General features: G+C 43.9%; 1 long non-coding RNA gene across 2 annotated transcripts; it reads left to right on the forward strand.

Annotated features, from left to right (window-relative positions):
* Positions 1-6,211: 6,211 nt before the first annotated feature.
* LOC148056020 (uncharacterized) lies at positions 6,212-16,210 on the forward strand. 2 transcript variants are annotated; one of them, XR_015704299.1, is made up of 6 exons: positions 6,212-6,328; positions 10,523-10,620; positions 12,068-12,279; positions 12,449-12,527; positions 13,729-13,802; positions 15,323-16,210. It is a non-coding gene; the product is annotated as an uncharacterized LOC148056020 (long non-coding RNA). The 2 variants fall into 2 exon arrangements; XR_015704298.1 differs by having other exon boundaries at positions 12,449-13,802.
* Positions 16,211-18,580: the final 2,370 nt, after the last annotated feature.

Below are 18,580 nucleotides of genomic sequence, written 5' to 3' on the forward strand. Positions count from 1 at the left end.
AGGGTGCTGGGTGGGAAAATGATGGGATTTGCTGGGCTGCAGAGAGCTCTCCACCGTCTCATGTGGAAAAGAAAGGCTGTTCAGAAGTTGTTGGGGTTTGGTTTGGTTTTTTTATTTTTTTTCTTGGAAGCTGTCAGTTTAGAAGTTTGAGTAAGGTGGAAACCTCAGTCTCATGAAGTGGGAGAGCCCTGATGAATTGTATGAGCAAATGCAGAATTAGCCCTTTGTGCTGCCTGTTGCTGTTAACACTGTTCAACATCCCACACTCCTTTCCACATCCTTCCCAAGTGGAAAATGTGGGGGAAAGGAGTGAAGGCTTGTAGTACAAGCTTAAGGAATTCTGTGCATAAGGCCAGTTTATTTTTTTAAATATTTTTGTTGAAATGCATTTAAAAAAAAAGAAAGCTTTGGAGCTGTCAGGTATCCCACTCACCCCTGTCATGCTGTGCATCCTGACCCCCTTTTCTTTCCCCGGCTGCAGGGAAGCAAGGGCGCTGGAGGGAAGCAGAGGAGAGAGGTGCCATTTGCTGCTGCAGCAGCAGGGGGACAGCCTCAGCGTGAGTCAGCCTGGGCTCTGTGGGCACTGGGAACTTCAGAGGGGCTCTGCAGTTGTTGGCTGAAAAATGCTGTAGAATTGGGTGGTCTGTATAGAAGTCTGTTTAAAAAAGGAAAAAAACCCAAACAAACCCAAACCTGCAAGCTTGGTCTCATTTTGTGCAGGTTTTCTCTTATGTTATCATGGCTGGATTTAATGGGCCAAATTCTTTACTTTCTCAAGTAGGGAATAGTGGAGCCATCCTGTAAGGCATCAGGGTTGCTCTGAGCTTGTGCGGTGCTGAAATCTGAATCTGGCCCTGCAGCTTTATTGAGAAAAGTAAATGTGAACACTCATCCATACAAAGGAGAGGAAAAATATCTGCATTGTGTGAGTGGGGAGGAGGCTGCTGCAGTTCTGTCTCTGAAGGGCTCCTTATTAATTAGCTGTGTGCACAATAAGTGCTTCTCTGGAGAATGAACGAGGTGCCTTAGCCTCCCTCCGCAGCCCTACCATTTGTAACAAAATTAGTGTTGGGGAGCGGGGGGGGACCCACCGCATTTGGGATGGGTGGGCTGCAGCCGCACGGGCTGGCAGGCAGGCAGCCTCCAGACCCTGGCAGATGGGGTTGATGGTGTGTGCGTTTCGAACCTGGGGTCCTGCACCGATGGGTTTCTGATGTCACTGCTGCAGTACGTCTCTCGGTTGCCAGTTCACTTTTTCCAGTTACTGGAGCCTCTTCTGTGATTGCAAAGTTGTGGGTTACATTCCTTTGCCAGGAAGAATCCTGGAGAAATCTTGCATTTTTCCTAGTGCGGGCTTCTTTCAGTGCAATAGATTAAATTCAGCCCTGGCACAAGTCCGCTGAAGTTGAAGTGCTCCTGTTCAGTGTATCTCAGCTTCACTGAAATCAATGATGTTGCACCGGAAGAAATTAGGTCCTGTATTGTCACAAAGTGATGTGTGCTGACCTCTCTCTGTGTTCCGCACCAGCCTGCGGGCCGCGGGAGACCGCCCGTGGTCCCCAGCTCTGACATCCAGAGGGCTGGCTTCTCTTGTAACCGGGCAGGCTCAGGAAGAGGCTTTATTTGGGCTTGTCTGGGCTTGTTCAGGCCTGAGCCTGCCTTTGTCTTTGCGATCACAGGGATCCGAGTGGATCAAAGAGGATCTGCCTCTGCGATTTGCAGCTGCTTTGCTGACAACACCTCCTTGAGAGACCCCAGCAGCAATCCCCTAAACTGGAGCCTTTCTGACCTTCTGTCTCTTCAGGTAAGTGCAGTCTGTGTGTGTTTGTACTTGTGCCTGCAGATGTACTGCGTGTAGCTGCTGATGTTACACACTCTGCCGGCTTTTCTGCAGAGCCTGTTTGTGCCTGAGTGGGGCTGTGGAAGGTGGTGGTGGTCTCTGCAAGAATGGGCAGCTAGGTAACCTTTCAGAGGTCTTGAAAGTTGTAGGAGAATATTACAGTAACTGCCCTTGTTAGTCTGTTGTGCTGAGGCAAAGGCTGTTTACTTTTCCTTTTTTTTCTGTTTCCTCTCTGTAGCCCCCTTCCTTCAAGCCCTTCATACACAAATGCACATGGGAGTTGGGGATACTGGTGAGTGTCTAGTTTTTGAGGGATCCCAGAAAGTAATAGCACCCAAAAAAGCAGCTGTGTGTTCACAGTATCTGAATGTGCTGCAGCTGTATGGGGAAAGCTGAGGATGCCACTTAACAGCTTGAGTCTAGTGAGCAGTAAGTGATTCTGAGTTTGTTGTCTGGCTTTTACATCCAGGAGACAAGGTAACTGAATTCATGTGGTAGTAGCTACTCTGTGGCTCGTCGTCCTGTCTAGCATTTACATAGGGGAACGTGGAAGCTGAATGGTTAATTCTTTGCTCTTTACAAGGAACTGACAGCTTTCCCCCTCTCTTGCTACACTTAAGATGGAGAGGACAGTTTGTGCTATTTCCAGTGTTACCTGGCTCAACATGTTCCCTCCACATTCATTTTGTAATGGAAAGGGTAAATAATATAGCTCAAATGCTGGTATCAGCTGATGCTCATCTGGGGGAAGAAAGCTCTGTTATGCTGTGTTTGGCTTTGTTCCCCACTGCCCTGTTCAGTCTGCCTGAACACCGGCAAAGTGGAGCTCGGCTTTACCTGCATCTGGGTGCCCTATGCATCAGGCACCTGCTTATCATGAGGTTTCGGGTGTCTGTGCAAACTGCCAGTGGGATTATCTATTATCCAGATAATAACGGGTACATTATGTAGGAGATGGGCCTTTCCATTACTTAGGGAGGGCTAGCTCAGACAGGAATTGAAGAAGGCACTAGGAGTCATTTCAGATCAGAGGTAAGTACGTACCAGTCCATTAGAGTTAACTGCCTATGCCAGCACAGGTCTGGGCTCAGGGTTTGGTGTTATTTCCCTGCTGCCTTTCAGGGGCATCTCAGCAGAGCAGGTGGGGTGAATGAAGTTTTCTTTTGTGTTTTGAAGACAGGCCCACCCATGCTTACCTTTTATATCCCTCATAAAAAATGTATTCATTTGTAAGCAACCTACCTCTCATCTATACAGTCTGTTTTGATATTTTATTAGCTGTATATATGCAAGTGTGTTGGAGTTTCCACCTCCTGAGGGTGAGTTTGGTTGATTGTTACTGGCTTCATAATTAAGTGGTGTGAGCCTAAATTCCAAACAGGGTAAGAGGGGCAAAGGATTCTTAAATAATGAGGCTTCTTTTTCCTTCCCTCCCACTTGCTGCCCTCTGCATCTGACCCAAGGATGCTGAGTACGGGCAGTTCTGGTGACCATGCTTCCGTCGTGTCATCTCATGCTGTGTTTTGTCCCCCAAGAGAAAGTTAATTGACCTATTTTATGTAGCTTCAGAAAGCTGAGGCACAAAAAAAGGTATTTGAGGGGTGAGTGATGTTGGAGCAGTAACATGAGGCTAAAGTCACTGCTTGGGCAACTCCACTGATGCTAGGGGTGCTTGTTGCTTTGTCCCTTTGACTCCAGATTGAGATTCTGTAAAACTAGTTTTGTGGGTTTGTGGGGCTTTTTAACTTTCTTCTCACTTAAAAAGGCTGACAAAAGCATTGATCTAGACAGACAGAACTATGGATAAGCTTTAGGGACGGGGTTTCATCAGAGCAGGAAAGGAAAAACTCCTCTGAAAACAGTAGCTTATAAATTTTCCATTGCTGCTAGCTGAGCATCGTATTCTCTAATACTCTGCTCTGTTTTGATCTGTTCTGTATTGTGGAGGATGGACAGGCTTATAAGGTAGGTGACACAGTAGCAGATTTCATACCAATAAGACTTTTTTCTGTCCTGGCCTATTGACATCTCAGTGCATGTACCTTGTCTCAAAGCGTGGGGGAACTAGAGGATTTTTAGTAGATTTTGAAAAATCTTTTCCTTGCACTCACTCATCCTATGGCCTTGGAAGAAAGCTTGAGAAACAAAACATCAGTGCTCTCTTGCCGAAAAGATGTCAGTCCTCCTTTTTATAAACAACAGTTACTTCTGGTTGTTCTCTACAGCTGGATGGAGAGGACTTCTCCTCAGCAGGTTTCCTTGTATGACAGATCTCATTTTGAGTATACGATGAAACTTGCTAGTCCATTTGGTAGACAAGTCTGTGTTTCCTTGTATTTTGAAGGTAGAACACCAGTAATCTTCCAGTAACTGGTACAGACCATCTCTTAATGCAAATAGAGAGAAGTTAATAACACATAAGCCATTGTTTTGTTTCCAGAGACACTCAGCTGAAGGGGCTTATACAACTGTGGGACTTTATTTTGAGCCTTCAGTTTTATGTTTTTTTTTCTGTTTGCATTTGAATGTATTGTAGGAGCAGTGACCAGGCATCAAAACTGTGCCCAGCCTGTCTGAAGCAACCTCCTCCCTGAAATAAGAATCCTTCACTCAGTGGACAAGAGAAGGCTTTGGTAAGAGGAATTAGAGTAAACAAATTGTATGCTGCTGAAAATGGAGTTTGAATCTCTTTCACTCGAGCCTTCCTGCAGATTTTCTCCCCTGGTGATGTGGGTCTACTGTTATACCTCTTTACAAGGGAAGCAGCTAAGGTGCAAAACTCTTAAAGGTGCAAAACTCTTACCTTGTCTAGAAAATTGCAGTGCACTCATGATTAATTGAAATGCATCTTACAAGGGATGATAGTCTTTTTTTCCTGTGCAACAAGATATAGTCCATGTCAAGTTTTGCTAAATGCAAGCTTTATTCACCTCAGGCACCTGAGGATGAAGCTAGATGCAGGAGCAATGTCTGGCACTGTTTCAGTACAAGTAACCTTGGGCAGGGGAAATGTGGGGAGGAAGATGTGCTTCTGGGGAGCATCTGAGAGAACTTCCCTAGTTGTGTTGCAGGCATCCTATTGCTCTTTCACCAGCTTTTGTGTCACAAAGTGTCTCCTTGGGCAGATGGGAAGGCCAGATAACATCTTGATCTTCACATCTCCCTGCATGCTTTGGTAGTGCATAGTGAGCATCTCTCAGCATAGAGGATGGTGACAGCTTCAGCCAGTGGTGCGTGGGACTCTTCTGAAGTTCTCTGGCTATTGTGAGGAGTGGCTGACTGAGCAGCAGTGGGCATCAAAATGTAATTTTCCCTAATGCGGCTCAGACAAGGGCAGAAGCAGCAGACCCTGCTTGACACTTTGCCTCTTGCTTTGAGGCAAAGATGTAGGAATGGGTGGGTCTGGCCTTGGAAGGAGAGAGGCGTGTCCAGAGGGAGACTTTATAAAGATCCTTCAAAGTCCTGATAAAGGAGGAGCCTGAACTTAAAAAGCCAGAAAGGACAGAACTGCTGTGACAAGAAAATCTCTGCTATGAATCAGCCTGGCAGTGTCCTCTCTGTCCCAGCAAACTGAATTGGGGGTGACAGGTCAGGAGCTTCTGGGGTTGCATAAACTTGCTTTCCCAGGCCCATCTAGGCTATAAAACCACAGGTTTTTGTTTTTTGGACTGACATGCTACAGTGGACAGGGGGCTACTGACAGCTGCGACTCTGGGTTTATGATCTATGGCTAATGCTTGCGCATTGCTTGGTTAATGAGTCATGGGTGCTTACGTGTGGCTTAGTCCTCTGAAATCTGCAATGCACTGGACTCTGCCCAGGCTTCTCCCAAGGTACTGAATCAGCAGAACCCCTAAATAGCCTGGTGTTCTTAGCTCGTACTGACTGCTGCAGAGTGGAGCCAGCTATGCAAAGGGGTAGCCTTGCTCCCAGGAGCTGGGGCAGCGTTGCAGCCTTGGATGGGGCTACCCACCATGCTTTACTGTTTTGCACAACTTGCTGCTGGAAAGTACTTTTGTCTGTGGCATGTCTACCCAAAAATTAATGGTACTTATGTAGATGTAGTAGCTAGCTCAGCTGCTAGTAGAACCGAGCTGTTTGTGTAAGCTCCAAAATGACAACTCCTTAAAGACCTTCTCTAAGATGCTATATAGGGAGAACCAATGTTTATGGCATTTGAGAAATGACCTCAGAGCAGGTTTAACAGAACATTTTTGCTTCTGCTTAAACCTTTGGGTGATGAAGTTCACTCTGTGTGTCTTATTTAAGTTAGATAAGATATGGGGAGGGAATTGTGTAAAGGGAAGAGCTAATACGCAGTAAGTTCAATGTGTGAAATATGACTGTGCATCTGCTTTCTTGGTAATGCAAGTGCTAGGTCCTCTTCCAGCCAGTGAGATGGGACTACTATAAAGAGCTTGCAGTTGAAGTTAAGATGTTGCTGCTGGACATCTCTGATCTCATTTGGGAGAGAAAAGGGGAAAAGAGGTAATGAAAGCTTCGTTAAATATTGTTATTACAAGGGAAAGAACAGAATTTACTAGAACGCAGAGAGCAGAGGGCTTTTTTTGCTTGTCTTCATGTAAAAAGAAACTGAAAGAAAGGAAGAAGTTGCACTGAATCTGGCAAGGAATGAATTGTTTAACTCTGCTGTGGAAGAAGGCACAAGTCTGGTGTACTCTGTGTGTGTGTTTTTCTCACTGCACAGAATGTAGAGAAATTCAGTAAGTGATGTGTATATTAATTCCATGGCTTTATCTTGTTTTGATGTGGGGATTTAATATTGCTTAAGCCAGTGATATTAGCCAGGCTCAGTGAGATCCCAAATGAAGATTCACTGGGGTGAGATGTGGTAGATTTTAAATATGATGCCTTTTAAGGAATGGGAGGAGATGGTTGCTCTAGATTTTCTTCATAGCATCCTTAACTGTACCATGTTTTATGGAATTTTTGTCTGTATTTCTTGGAGTAGGTAAGTGAGTGACAGACATAGCTGTCCTGCAGATCTCAGTAATGTAATCACCTGAACTCCTTCCTGGATTTTCCCTGTAATATCTGAGAGCTTTTCTGCTTCTCAGAGAGCAGGAAAGTTTGTGGAAAGAAGCTACTGAGAGTAGAGCTGACTTCCATCTGCAACTTGATCCCAGGGCTACAAAACTGCTGCTGCTTTTTCACTTGTCACCTGCAGTAAGACGAAAATAGCCTGTTACCCAAATGGCTGTGTCCCTCGGAGCTGAGTCACCAGCTGAAAATCAGTAGGGTTAGCAATGCAGCTGCCCTACAGGTAGAAATGCTGACCAATCTCAGACTAGGACTCTCATCTTTTTCTCCTGTCATTCTGTCATTACTTATCTTGCATGATTTTTGCCTATCTTACTGTGTTTTACAGAAAGGAATTGCTAGTACTGTCTAGTCTTTCCTCTTAGTTCTCCTTTGTTTTAGACAGCCGGTGACTCACTGCAAAGGTATTGTCCCGCTTCCTTACTAGCTGTGAGGCTGGCCTGCAGGAGTGGTGGCGGTACGTGGGGTGGAGTCATAGCTATAACAAAAAGCCAGAACTGTCTGAGTTTGCAGTGAGGCTGAATTACGAAGCAGGTGTCTGCACTGCTCTGGAGCCGGTGCTCAGCTTGCTCGTGGTATACCAGGCCTAGCAGCAGTAAGCTGGGATCACTTGGGAGCTTAGATGGACTTCGGGTACCACTGCCAGCTGGATCATCTCCTGCCACACAACTGTACGGAACTGGTAAATATCTTTCCTATCTAAGGTCATGTCAATACATCTCATAAGGAAAGCTTCTGCTGTATGATTAATAAAAAAAGGCAAACAGGAGTTGTTAAGCAGCTTGTGCCCTATATTTGGGGAATTAGGATGCTGTAGGGAGTTTGGAGGAGAAGAAAGTGACAGGGAAAAGTACGATAATAACAGTGCTTAATAAGCATTGCCAAGAGTCGTAGCCTAGAACCATTTTCTGGTTGACTCAGTGGCATATCACAGGAGTTGCAGTAGAAGATGGGATAAAATGGCACTAGCTTGAAAATTTTGGGAGACTAACCCAAACCCCGCATATTATAGGACTTCTATCAAATCAAAGTCAGAGATATCAAATGTATTCTTATCTTGAAGAATACCTTACCTGCCTGTAAGGTGGTAAGTCAGGAAAACTGATTGTGTTTGGGGAAGCAATACACTTCCTATCCTACCTGAAGGTTTCCACAACAGGAAAGACTGACACCTTCTTTGGGAGATAGGAGGGAATTTGTTCTTGCTCTGCAACCACCACTAGTGGTTTGTTACAGCTTTAAGATGACTTTTCTCTGGGATGCCAGTTCATCCTAGTTAAGCATAACAGATTCAGCTAGACATTACTTCTAATTCTTTAGAAATAGACAGGGTTGATCAAAACAGCCTGTATAAGAGACACTGAGCATCCTGATCTAGTTTGAAGTTAGCCTTGCTTAAAATAGGCAGTTGAACTAAGTGATATCCAGGAGTGTCTTCCAACCTAAGTATTTCTGAAGTTTGAAAACTGTCATTTCATCTTACTCATTCAAGCTTTCTCCTATTGCTGAGTTTCACCCACAAATTTCACAGATGAAAACTCAGTTTTGTTTTGCCTTAAAACAAGAAATATTTTCAGCCTCCAGTGACAGAGGATCTGTTTGCATCAAGCTTCCAGCAGGAGTGGTTCAAATCTGTAGAGAAACTTTATAATTCTTCAGGTACTAGCTCAAGGCTTTTGACTAGGTCAGTCATAGCCTAAGCTCCATTTGTTGACAATAGGAGGATGACACAATGCTGGGAATGAACTTGAAATAAATACGGTTAGTTAAATGAAGCTTATGGTATTGCATATTTCAGCGATGACAAAATGATTGCTGCAGATCTTACCTGGCAGGACTTTTTACTTTTTTTTGGAATGCAGTATTTCCGTAACAGGAGAGTATTTCCATCCTCAACACCCATCAGCTTGTTGTTTTATAGTAGTGATTTCTCTATAGGCTGATTCCTTGTAGACAATTCCCTAAAGCAGAATGCTTTCCTTAAATGCACAATCACAGTAAACTTGGCAGGTACTTGAACTAAAGGGAGGAGAAAAGGATTTGCTGTTAGACAAGCTGCTGAAATGGAAAAGTTGCTCGGCTTATTGGCCAGCACCTTTGCACAGATCTCTTCTAACTCTAAACGAGCTAAGTTGTTTGGTTTCCCTGTAAGACTTCAAAGCTGTTCCCAAGTCAGTCATCCATAGAAATATAGCTTCTGACTGTCTAGAAGTAAGAGCAAACTCACGAGCTGGGTAACTTTGCTATTGCAAATGCTTGCTTTTCTTGCAGCCCCAGCAGTGAATAGTCAGTTAAATGATTCTAGGTCTCTGCAGACGGGATGCTTGTCTGTACTTTTACTTCTGCTGCACAGTTTTCAGACTGGGCTTGAAAAACTTGAAGGATCTTTGCCTCATTGTCAGCTTGTTTGGATACCACATGATGGTAAATCCCATTCACATCTGTGGAGGAGACTTGTGGAGTTCTTATTTGTGGAAAAAATACTCATGTAATTAAAAACTTTGAGTTGCAGCTTATATGTTCCCTCCAGGTACATCAACAGGAAGGGTGGAGAAGGGTGCTGCTATGTACCTGCCTGTGATGGGGTTTCATGTATACTTAATACCATGAAGGTTTTCGTCCACATTAAGGAAAGATGATGTTTTTCTAAGATGGCTCTGCAGCGATTTGGGAGAAAGGATTAATATCTTGTCTCATGCAACACAGTTAATGTTGGTGCAGAATAAACTCTTTAGGGGTAGGGATGCATTCTTCTATATTGCTGTACTGTGCCTAGTACAGCAGTCCCCGTTCAGTTGACACCTGAGATTGTACCATAAAAAATAATGAGCTGCATTGATTTAATAGATGTTGTCTGGATTTATTGAGATCTTTGGCTGCCAGGAGCAGGACTCAATAGATTAGATCCAACTGAGGCATACATTTGCACCTAAGATGCTGGCCCCTTGCAGCTGAAGGCTTGAGTAGATTTGTTTCGACCAGCTGAGTGGTACTGATGTGGCATGCTGCACTCCCTCTTTTCTACTTTGGGTGCTGGGTACGTATTTTTTTGGGCTGCCCTTCCTTTGAGGCTTGAGTACAAGGGTGGTTTTGCTGCTCCATATTCTCTGAGTTTCAGTTGGATGACTTGTTTCCTCCTTTCCTAAAGCACTAGGAATTCTTATAGGTAGCAAGCAGCAGAGGGGAGCTAAAATGATTTGAAAAATTAAAAGCAGGATCATTATCCTGCTGCATAGACACAAGGTTGTTCCTCAAAGCATCTTTTCCCTGGCCCTGTTGTGCTTAATTTTTAGTGGCTCAAAGGAGAGTTTTACAGTTCCCAAAACAGCAATTCGGCAGTCCCGTATGTCCCTGGAGGAGGATGAAAGATGAAGTAGTATCTTCCTCTTCTGTACCAGATTGTTTTGCTCTCCTATAGCTGTGCTTGTCCCTGACCTGTTAATTGCCTTTGAGATAGTCTGGTTTGTTCTGATCCTGATGGGAAATGTTGGAGGGATGATTAGGTCATTGTTTAAGCAAGACAGCTAGTTCCAGAGTGGGACACATTTTCAGGGCAAGAAGGTAGCTACTGTTGTCAAGTCTTGATTTTGATGTTTTGGAATTGTTTGCTTTTTTCCTTAGGGTGAAAAGGTTACAGCCAAGAAATGATTTGTTAATTAATTGGTGCTGTCTCCTGGGCCACAGGGAATGGAGCCCATGTTCTGTTATCACAACGCCTGGTGGGTATTATTGTTCTCTGCTGTGCTGGTTTGACTGGCGTGCAGTTACAGCACTTCATTTCACCTTTGTCCGTCTCCTTTGATATTATATAGAGGGCATGAGCTTTTCCTATCACCTGCACTGCTATCCTGTACAATAGAAGCCACTGAACTTTATCTCCTGACTCTTGTAATAAACCCAACAGGTTTGTCTTGGGTTACTGTATGTCTTTTGAATAAACATATGCTCCCAAATGCTGGCCATTCTGAAGGCTCGGTGATAGTCAGGAGTTTGGGGTTTTAACATAAAGTGTTTCTAATTCTTGCCTTTCAGTTGGTGCTCACAGCTTTCTTTGCAGGATGGCAGGTTTCTGATAATTTGTTGGAAGATGAAATATAGTTTTGCTGTGAACAAAACAGGGTGAGAGAAAAAGAATTGAGAGTCTTGGCGCTCTCTGTCTTGCTATCCAAACAAAAACCAAATTCCTGAGTTTCTGGAATTTGTAACCTGGTGCATTAGGAGGGGGAATAGAAGGCTTAATGTCTCAGAATATCCAGATGTAGTGTTGCCAGTGGGTTACTGAAAGAAATTAGAGGCTGATGACAGCCAGTGAGCTTCTAGTCACGCAGCATGTTTTACCTTTATACTCAAGTGCTGCGCAAGAGGCCCTCGAGTAATAACCTGCTTCTGAGGCTATGATGCAAGAGTTAAGGAATTGCTTTGCCCTGAAGGTTGTCTTCTCACATGTTCATGTGTTTCCAGGAACTGAGGAATGCTAGATAACACCATATCTTGTGTATCTGTGTTGTGGTTTAACCTCAGCTGGCAACTAAGCACCACACAGCTGCTTGCTCACTCCCTGTGGTGGGATGGGGGAGAGAATTGGAAGAGTAAAAATGAGAGAACTTGTGGATTGAGATAAAGACAGTTTAATAGGTAAAGCAAAAGCCATGCAAGCAAAGCAAAACAAGGAATTCATTCACTGCTTCCCATCAGCAGGCAGGTGATCAGCCATCTGCAGGAAAGCAGGGCTCCATCATGTGTAACAGTTACTTGGAATGACAAATGCCATCACTTGGAATGTCACCTCCTTTATTTTTTTCCCCCCAGTTTTGTGTGCTGAGCATGACACATGGTCTGGAATATTCCTTTGGTCAGTTGGGGTCAGCTGTCCCAGCTGTGTCCCCTCTCAACTTCCCACCAGCCTACTCACGGGTGGGGTGGGGTGAGGAGCAGAAAAGGCCTTGACTCTGTGTTAGCACTGCTTGGCAATAACGAAACCATCTCTGCATTATCAACGCTGTTTCCAGCACAAATCTAAAACATAGCCCCATATGAGCTACTGTGAAGAAAATTAACTCTATCCCAGCCAAAACCAGCACACTCGGGCTGTTCCACATGTATAACAGGAAAGTCAAATGGCTTTAGTACAAATAAGTATTGGTTGCTTTTTCATTTGTTTTGCAGATGATTGTGTTCCCAGTGAGTTCTCTGCCTAACATATCATATGTGTGACTGAAGAGGAGAGCTGTGTGGTCAAGTGAACCTACCAAGAGCTTAAACAGTTTTGTGTCTTAAACTATTGAGCATCTAGAAACACTTGATTGTCCCACTGTCTTGGCTGAATGGTGGTGTGTGAAACTTAGGAACTCATTGAGATAAATATGGACTGCAGACAAGTAAGCTGGGTTTATCTTGTTAATATTTGTAATTCTTAGAGGCCTTAATCAAGACTGGGGGTAAGGGACAGGGTAACTGTCAATTTATGGGTTTGAGCCTCTTCTCTCTTGAAAGCTGTTTTCTTTAGTACTGCTGCAGTTGCTTCATTGACTCTTTGTTTGTCCCTAGACTCTTGCCTTCTGTGAATGAGAAGAGAGGAGGAGCTCGAACAACCTGCCCTAACTTCCCTCCTTGCGTGATGCCAGCTGTGAGTGTTTCTTTGGCAGTGTCTTAGCTGGTTGTTGTGAACAATAGTCAAGGAAGCAATCAGCAAGTATACTGCCCTAGAAGTGCTACACATTGTTGGGCCTGCCTCATCTCCCTGGCTTGAGAGGTGGATGGGGATCCAGGTTGGGATGCTGCCTGGGTGTACTGTGTTGCACTGGAGCTTGGGGTGTCTGATGGAGCGGAGGGCTCACATGAGAAATGCCACAGGATGCTTGACGATGTGGTCACTGCATCAGAGAGGAGATGAAGAAAAGAGAAGATAAACATGTTGCAAGTTGTTTTGCTCTTTCTTTGTTCTTCCCATGCGCATCTTCCTGAGAGTAAAATACCAGCTATTGTTAGTAACACTGCAAAAATGCAACACTACATATTGGGAGAAGGGCCTGCTTTTAGGAAGAAGTCTTCTGAGCCTCAATCTCAGGCTGGTAATGACAAGCCAACTTGGCTTTGAACCTAGCATGGGAGCAACTCATCTGTAGTCACTATTTCTCCTGGGTGCTGGTCAGCAGCTGTGTATTGCAAATACATGAAGTCAGGTGCCCAAAAACTTAGGTGATCTTTCTGGGGAAGAATTAATTAGATTTTAATTATGCAATGAGACATTACTTCTTGCCTTGCTTGTCTGGATAAGAGGGAGGCAAGGAGGATTTATGGGAAGGACAAATCTATGATATGGGATCGTTCTAAGGGAGGAAATGCAAGAGCACCCCAACCTTGGAAGAAGAAAAGACCTTGCCTAAATCTTGTTTAAACTCCCAGTACTCGCACAGAGGAGAAGAGCTTACATTAATTTTGATCAAACCAAGTTGGTTTTGTCTTTTCTCTATGGCCCTCACTGACTTGGCATGATTTGGGTGTCCTAATCCAGAGACACTGGAGCTCCAACTCTATTTAAAAGAAACTATGACTTTGCTTGCCCACACTTCTGTATGCCTTTTTTTTCCCCAGACATGAACATAATTGCACCAATTACAGGGAGCTGTGAAACTTCATGAACTGTCTGTATAAGTTCTGCACTCAGAAAATAATGGGTGGCCAGAAGGGAGCATGGTATCCTGCTGTTGCAAATCTTCTGAAACTTCATCTCTGCCTTTGCAGGATATTTGTCACGAGACGTGTTTTGAGCTAGTACATCAGATTTCCTGATAAAATACTACTTTTCTATGGCTTCTTACTTTCAGGTGTTTTCCTCGTTATGGAGCCAAAGATGGCCATCAGTTCCAGGCTTTTTGAGGAGAAACAGGGTGTGTTACAGGTAATGAGAATTGCTAAAAAAAAATCACTGGAAGATTGCCACAAAGATCACTGCGGAGACTGCCTCTTTATTCTGCGTAAATCCCTTTCCCAAAGTGCCACTGCTCCATACTTGAGTCTGAGCTGGGCGTTGGCTGGATGGAACTGATGCAATGGCTGGAATGTGGTTGGGGTGACAAATGTGGGGTTTGACCTGGCTCACTTAGCATGTAATTGCTGAGCAACTTCACCTGTATTAATGAAGTCAGTGAGTTTGAATTACAGGTTATAAGATAATGTTCTGCTCTTCATGTTTCCTGTACATAACTTTGCAGTAGTGCTTAAACCAGGATGGCTAGTAGTGACTAACCATCCAGTTAGTTTCTCTAAATGTGTGGGCACTGTATTTCAAATAGTTCTGTTAAATGTGCTCTTTGCTACCTGGGAAAGAAGCACGATGCGAACAGCATTGTTGAATACCAAGTCATTCTGGAGTTTTGCGTTGGGAATATGACCGCGACTGACCCCTTAGTTGGATGAATGGTAGTGGCTGTGCACCGGTCTGCTGGGACCTGAGCAGTCAGCACTCATGCATAGAGAGAGAATCTGTAAACTGTTTAACACAAATTTTATGTCTGCCTTCAAAGAGGGAGGGTGAGGAGTATGATATGGTGTTTTACAACCCATTTTCAGGGTCATATTTGGATTCTGGACTGTAAATGTTGAGTGTCCTCGTGTCAATGAAAGAAGTAGTCTCCTGGGCTCTGTTGCACCCTTTCCCTTTAGCAGAATTGTTGCTTTGCTGCTTCGCACTTCATCTGTTTCAAATAACTTGTGTGAAATAACTTGAGTGAGGCTTCTAGCTCAGTAACCAGGGAAGCTGATGTGCTTCATGACTTTTCCTACTTCAGGGTCTCATTACTAGCCTTTACATTCCTGTCTCATCTGTGTTAAAACTACAGGCTGTAGGCAGACTGTTCTGTTGCAAAGTACAGTGTATGCCTCAAATGCAACTTACTGTAAGAGCTACACCCCAAAAATACTACTATTTGGCCTATTTTCCTGCTACTAAATACAAGAGATGCAGTCCATACATTTTTATTATAGGTAATGAGAATGGCTAAAAAAAAAGCATTGAAAGATTGCCATGAAGATCACTCCAAAGAGCACCTCTTTGTGTTCTGTGCAAGTGCCCCTTCCCAAAGTGCTGCTGCTCCATACTTGCATCTGAACTGGGTGACCTTAAGACCAGGTCTTAAATAATATGTTTTGTTCATGGCATACTGTGTTTAATTATGAATGTACAATATTAAAACTTTATTTTTCTCCATGCAGCCACAGCATGAAGGAATATCCCATATTAATCTCCTAATTTAAATTTGAAATTAAAAACTATCGCAACACTTGGAGCATACTTTAATTTATTGATTGTGCTGGCTTGATTCCAGCAGTGTAACTAATTACATTCTGCCTGCAAAAGATTCTCATTGCTTGTGGCTTTTTTGAGAGTCGCTGGCTTGAATTCTTGTGTGATCTCTGCAGCCTGACTACACATTTTTGATGCTACTGGAAAACTGCTTGAAATGACTAAGCATCTCCTCTTGATGAAAGAAAAGCCATTGGTCTTGCTAAACAGATCCAGAATAGTGCTCTGCTGGTAAGTGATGCATGTGTCCTGTTCCAGCGGTTGCATACACACTCTCTGCTCTGCAGTTCTCGTGCACTGGAGATGAGCACGAAAGACTGCATAAATCCCAGGCTCATCCTGATCCAGCAGGTTTCTACACTGTTGTACTTGCCTTAGGGCCATTCTTCTATCCCAGTGCGGAGCCTGCCAACAGCTGAAAGGTTGTTACTGCAACAGTCGCCTGTCATGTTGGTCTGGTTAAGGAAGATAAGGGGACTGCATATTTCAGTCTCAAGAATCACGAGCAGCCGGGTTGGAGTTACAGCTAACATGCCAAAGTTAGTACTCGGACACTGAAAGAGGCCTGCCTGCATTGGAGGGCTTCTGTCTCTCTGTTGAACGACAGAGGGATGGGAAGCAGGAGAATGGTGGGTAATTAATGTAAAAGCAGCAGAGAAAGGCACAGTATTTGGTCTTGCATAATCAAGATAAAACAGGAATATGAAACTTTGCTTTGTAGTTTCCCACACAAGGCGAGTCAAGGAAAGCAGTACGTAGCTGTTGTAGCTCCAAATTACTGTACTGGCTCTGTGTACTTCTACATGTATTGCAGTTCTGCTTCCAGAAAGTCTGTTCTCCGTATGTAAAATGGCCTCCCACTGCACCCAGCTTCCAGCGTGGCTCTTCACGTGTGAATGTCAGATTCCTCCTACTTGACACAGTAGTACCTAGTTGTACTTGTAACAGAGTTGTCTTGACTCCAGTGTTTGCCAAATAAAACCATTCAAATCTCTGAAAGCTATTTTTCTGAGAAGAGCAACATGAGAGTTGGCTATAGTGTCTGCACCTATTTGACTGCCTTGTTTCTTAGCGTTCTTGGTAGATATGTAGGGAATGTATTTCCTTGTGGGTTTTTTGCTTGATTCTTCTAAGTCTATATGAAGTTGTTGCCTGGAGGGGGCAGCTACTGAGGAATTGTTATGAAGGCTGTCAGTGATCATTTTGGAATTTCTTGAGCAGCCCTAATGTCTTTCATTAATACTGTATCAAAAACTGTCTGTATTAGTGTCTATCCAAAATGGAATAGATGGGGTTAATAAAGTCAAGGATTAGGTCCTTAATCTGTACCAGGACTGCTAGAAATGTAGAATTTTTTTTGTCACATGCTACAAAAGGCAACAAAGGACAAACATGAGGATTTTCGTGTTTCAGAAGGCTTCTCTGAACCATGCTTCCCTGGCTTCCTTTCAGCTGATGCAGTGAACCTAAGGATCAGGTGATGATTAGAAAATGGTCCGTTTAAAAATTAGAAAAATGGTCTTGTTCTCCTGGACATGAAGAGCTCAGGTGCTGGTAAAACTGTTGGCTAGCTTTTTTTATTGTGCTACGATTCCAGGGTTAGTGTTATGTTCCCAGAGAATCAGGTTTAACTCTTGACTAGATGTTTTCATATATACGTAGTGTCTTGCATGGGCATAGCCAGGCTATGCAGAAGATCTGTGTCAGTGAAAAATTATGCACGATGCATTTAATTTTGCATTCCTTGGAGAAGGTGGGTGGGAGCTGGGTGTCTTGGTGCTCCCAGGCTGAGCCCCGAGAGGCTACTGAGTACAAGAAGCAGTTGTACTGCCTTCCTTGAGAGGAGCTGCATGGTGATTTGAAAACCAAAACATTAAAGGGTTTTTGCCCAAACTGAGCCTCTAATGGTTGATTTTTTAAAATTTTTTCTTCTGGTTATTTCAGTACACATCTACTTCTTTTTAATGGGTGCAATGAAATGGGTCGCTACTTTTTTCCAGGCTCCTACTTGAAACTACTTCTGTCTAAGCTGTGGGCATGACGCAGGGATGGCAAAAGGAGACCAAGGTACATCTGCTGGTGTTGGAGCCATCTGCCTTCATCGTGAGAGAGATATGGCAGAGAAGCTCTTGTTAGATCGGTGAAAATATTACTGCCTGGAACGGCAGTGACCTCTTGTGGGTAGTGAGGATGGGTGGTTATGCTGGCAGTTGGCACTTGGGAGTCAGAGGAGATTATTATGTTGTAATTATGTCTGTGGCCTTAAAGTGAATGTGGTGAAGGGAGCTTGGATTCTCTTGGCTAGGTATCAGAAACAAACAGCTATAAATGGTGCTATGTCTCTTCTTCCTCGCACGTGTGTGCTCTGAAGCTGTGATGTGAAATAGTGTCTGTTGTTCAGGAGCAGTCCTGACTCCTCTCTCCCTGGTGAACCCAGAGTTGGCCTTCGAGCACATCAGGGGAGTAAGATAGCATGAGAAGAGAACTTTTACTCGTGTACTTTTTCCATGAAGCGTCTTCATCTCTGATAAAAGCTGTCTCGCTGGTCTGGCACAAAATCAGGGGAGTAACATGGTACCATGTAAGCAAGCATTGCGTCTGTGATATGCAGTGGTACTGGGGGGGTCTCAGCCCCTAATAATCACTTAAAAGCCCTAAGGCATATAACCAGGTTCCCAGTTAACTGAGAACTATGCCTCAGCCCAGCTTCCTAGCCAGCTGCAAAGGCAAAGTAAAAACTTCTTATTGAAGCTTTTTTTTAAAAAGGTTATGTCAGTATATTCTATCTCACAGCGGAGGTAAATTTATGTAGTTATAGCTCAACTGATGCTTTATAAGATGCAGAGTGTAGCTTGTGTGTCAGAAAGCTCTTTTAGTAGTGGGTGAGATGAATTCAAGTCAGGAAAAAAGATTGTCTTTCCACCAAATACGAGGTTGCTTCACCCCCCTGTGCTTTAAGAGCCTCTGAAGGTGAAATTCTCGAAGGAGAATTTTCATTTTGGATGTTGCTTTATGACAAGCTAGTTGCTTAGATTTTTACTTCTCTCCCCTCTGAGCTACACACAACACTGCCTTTGAATTGCCGTGTATCTTTGGGCAGCTTCCAAATATTTCCGTTCTCCGGACAGCTGCAGATTCCATGGGACTGAAGGTAGGAATGCGTCTGGGCAGACAGCTGCACTGCTAGCCTGCAATTAGAAGGTAACAATATCAAGATTACAGGAATGCCACGGAGATGCTGGGTGGTGGATGTCTTGCACAGGCAGATGTCAAGAAAATGAAAGGTGGTAGGAATATTTAGTAAGAAGTTACCTGCCTCTTATTACTCAGTTTTGCAGCACTGACTCGTTATGCATGCCCTGCTATTGAGTGAT

Source organism: Nipponia nippon, unplaced genomic scaffold (assembly GCF_047370975.1).
Source record: "Nipponia nippon isolate SJK-2023a ecotype South Korea unplaced genomic scaffold, ASM4737097v1 scaffold_19, whole genome shotgun sequence".
Taxonomy (NCBI): domain Eukaryota; kingdom Metazoa; phylum Chordata; class Aves; order Pelecaniformes; family Threskiornithidae; genus Nipponia; species Nipponia nippon.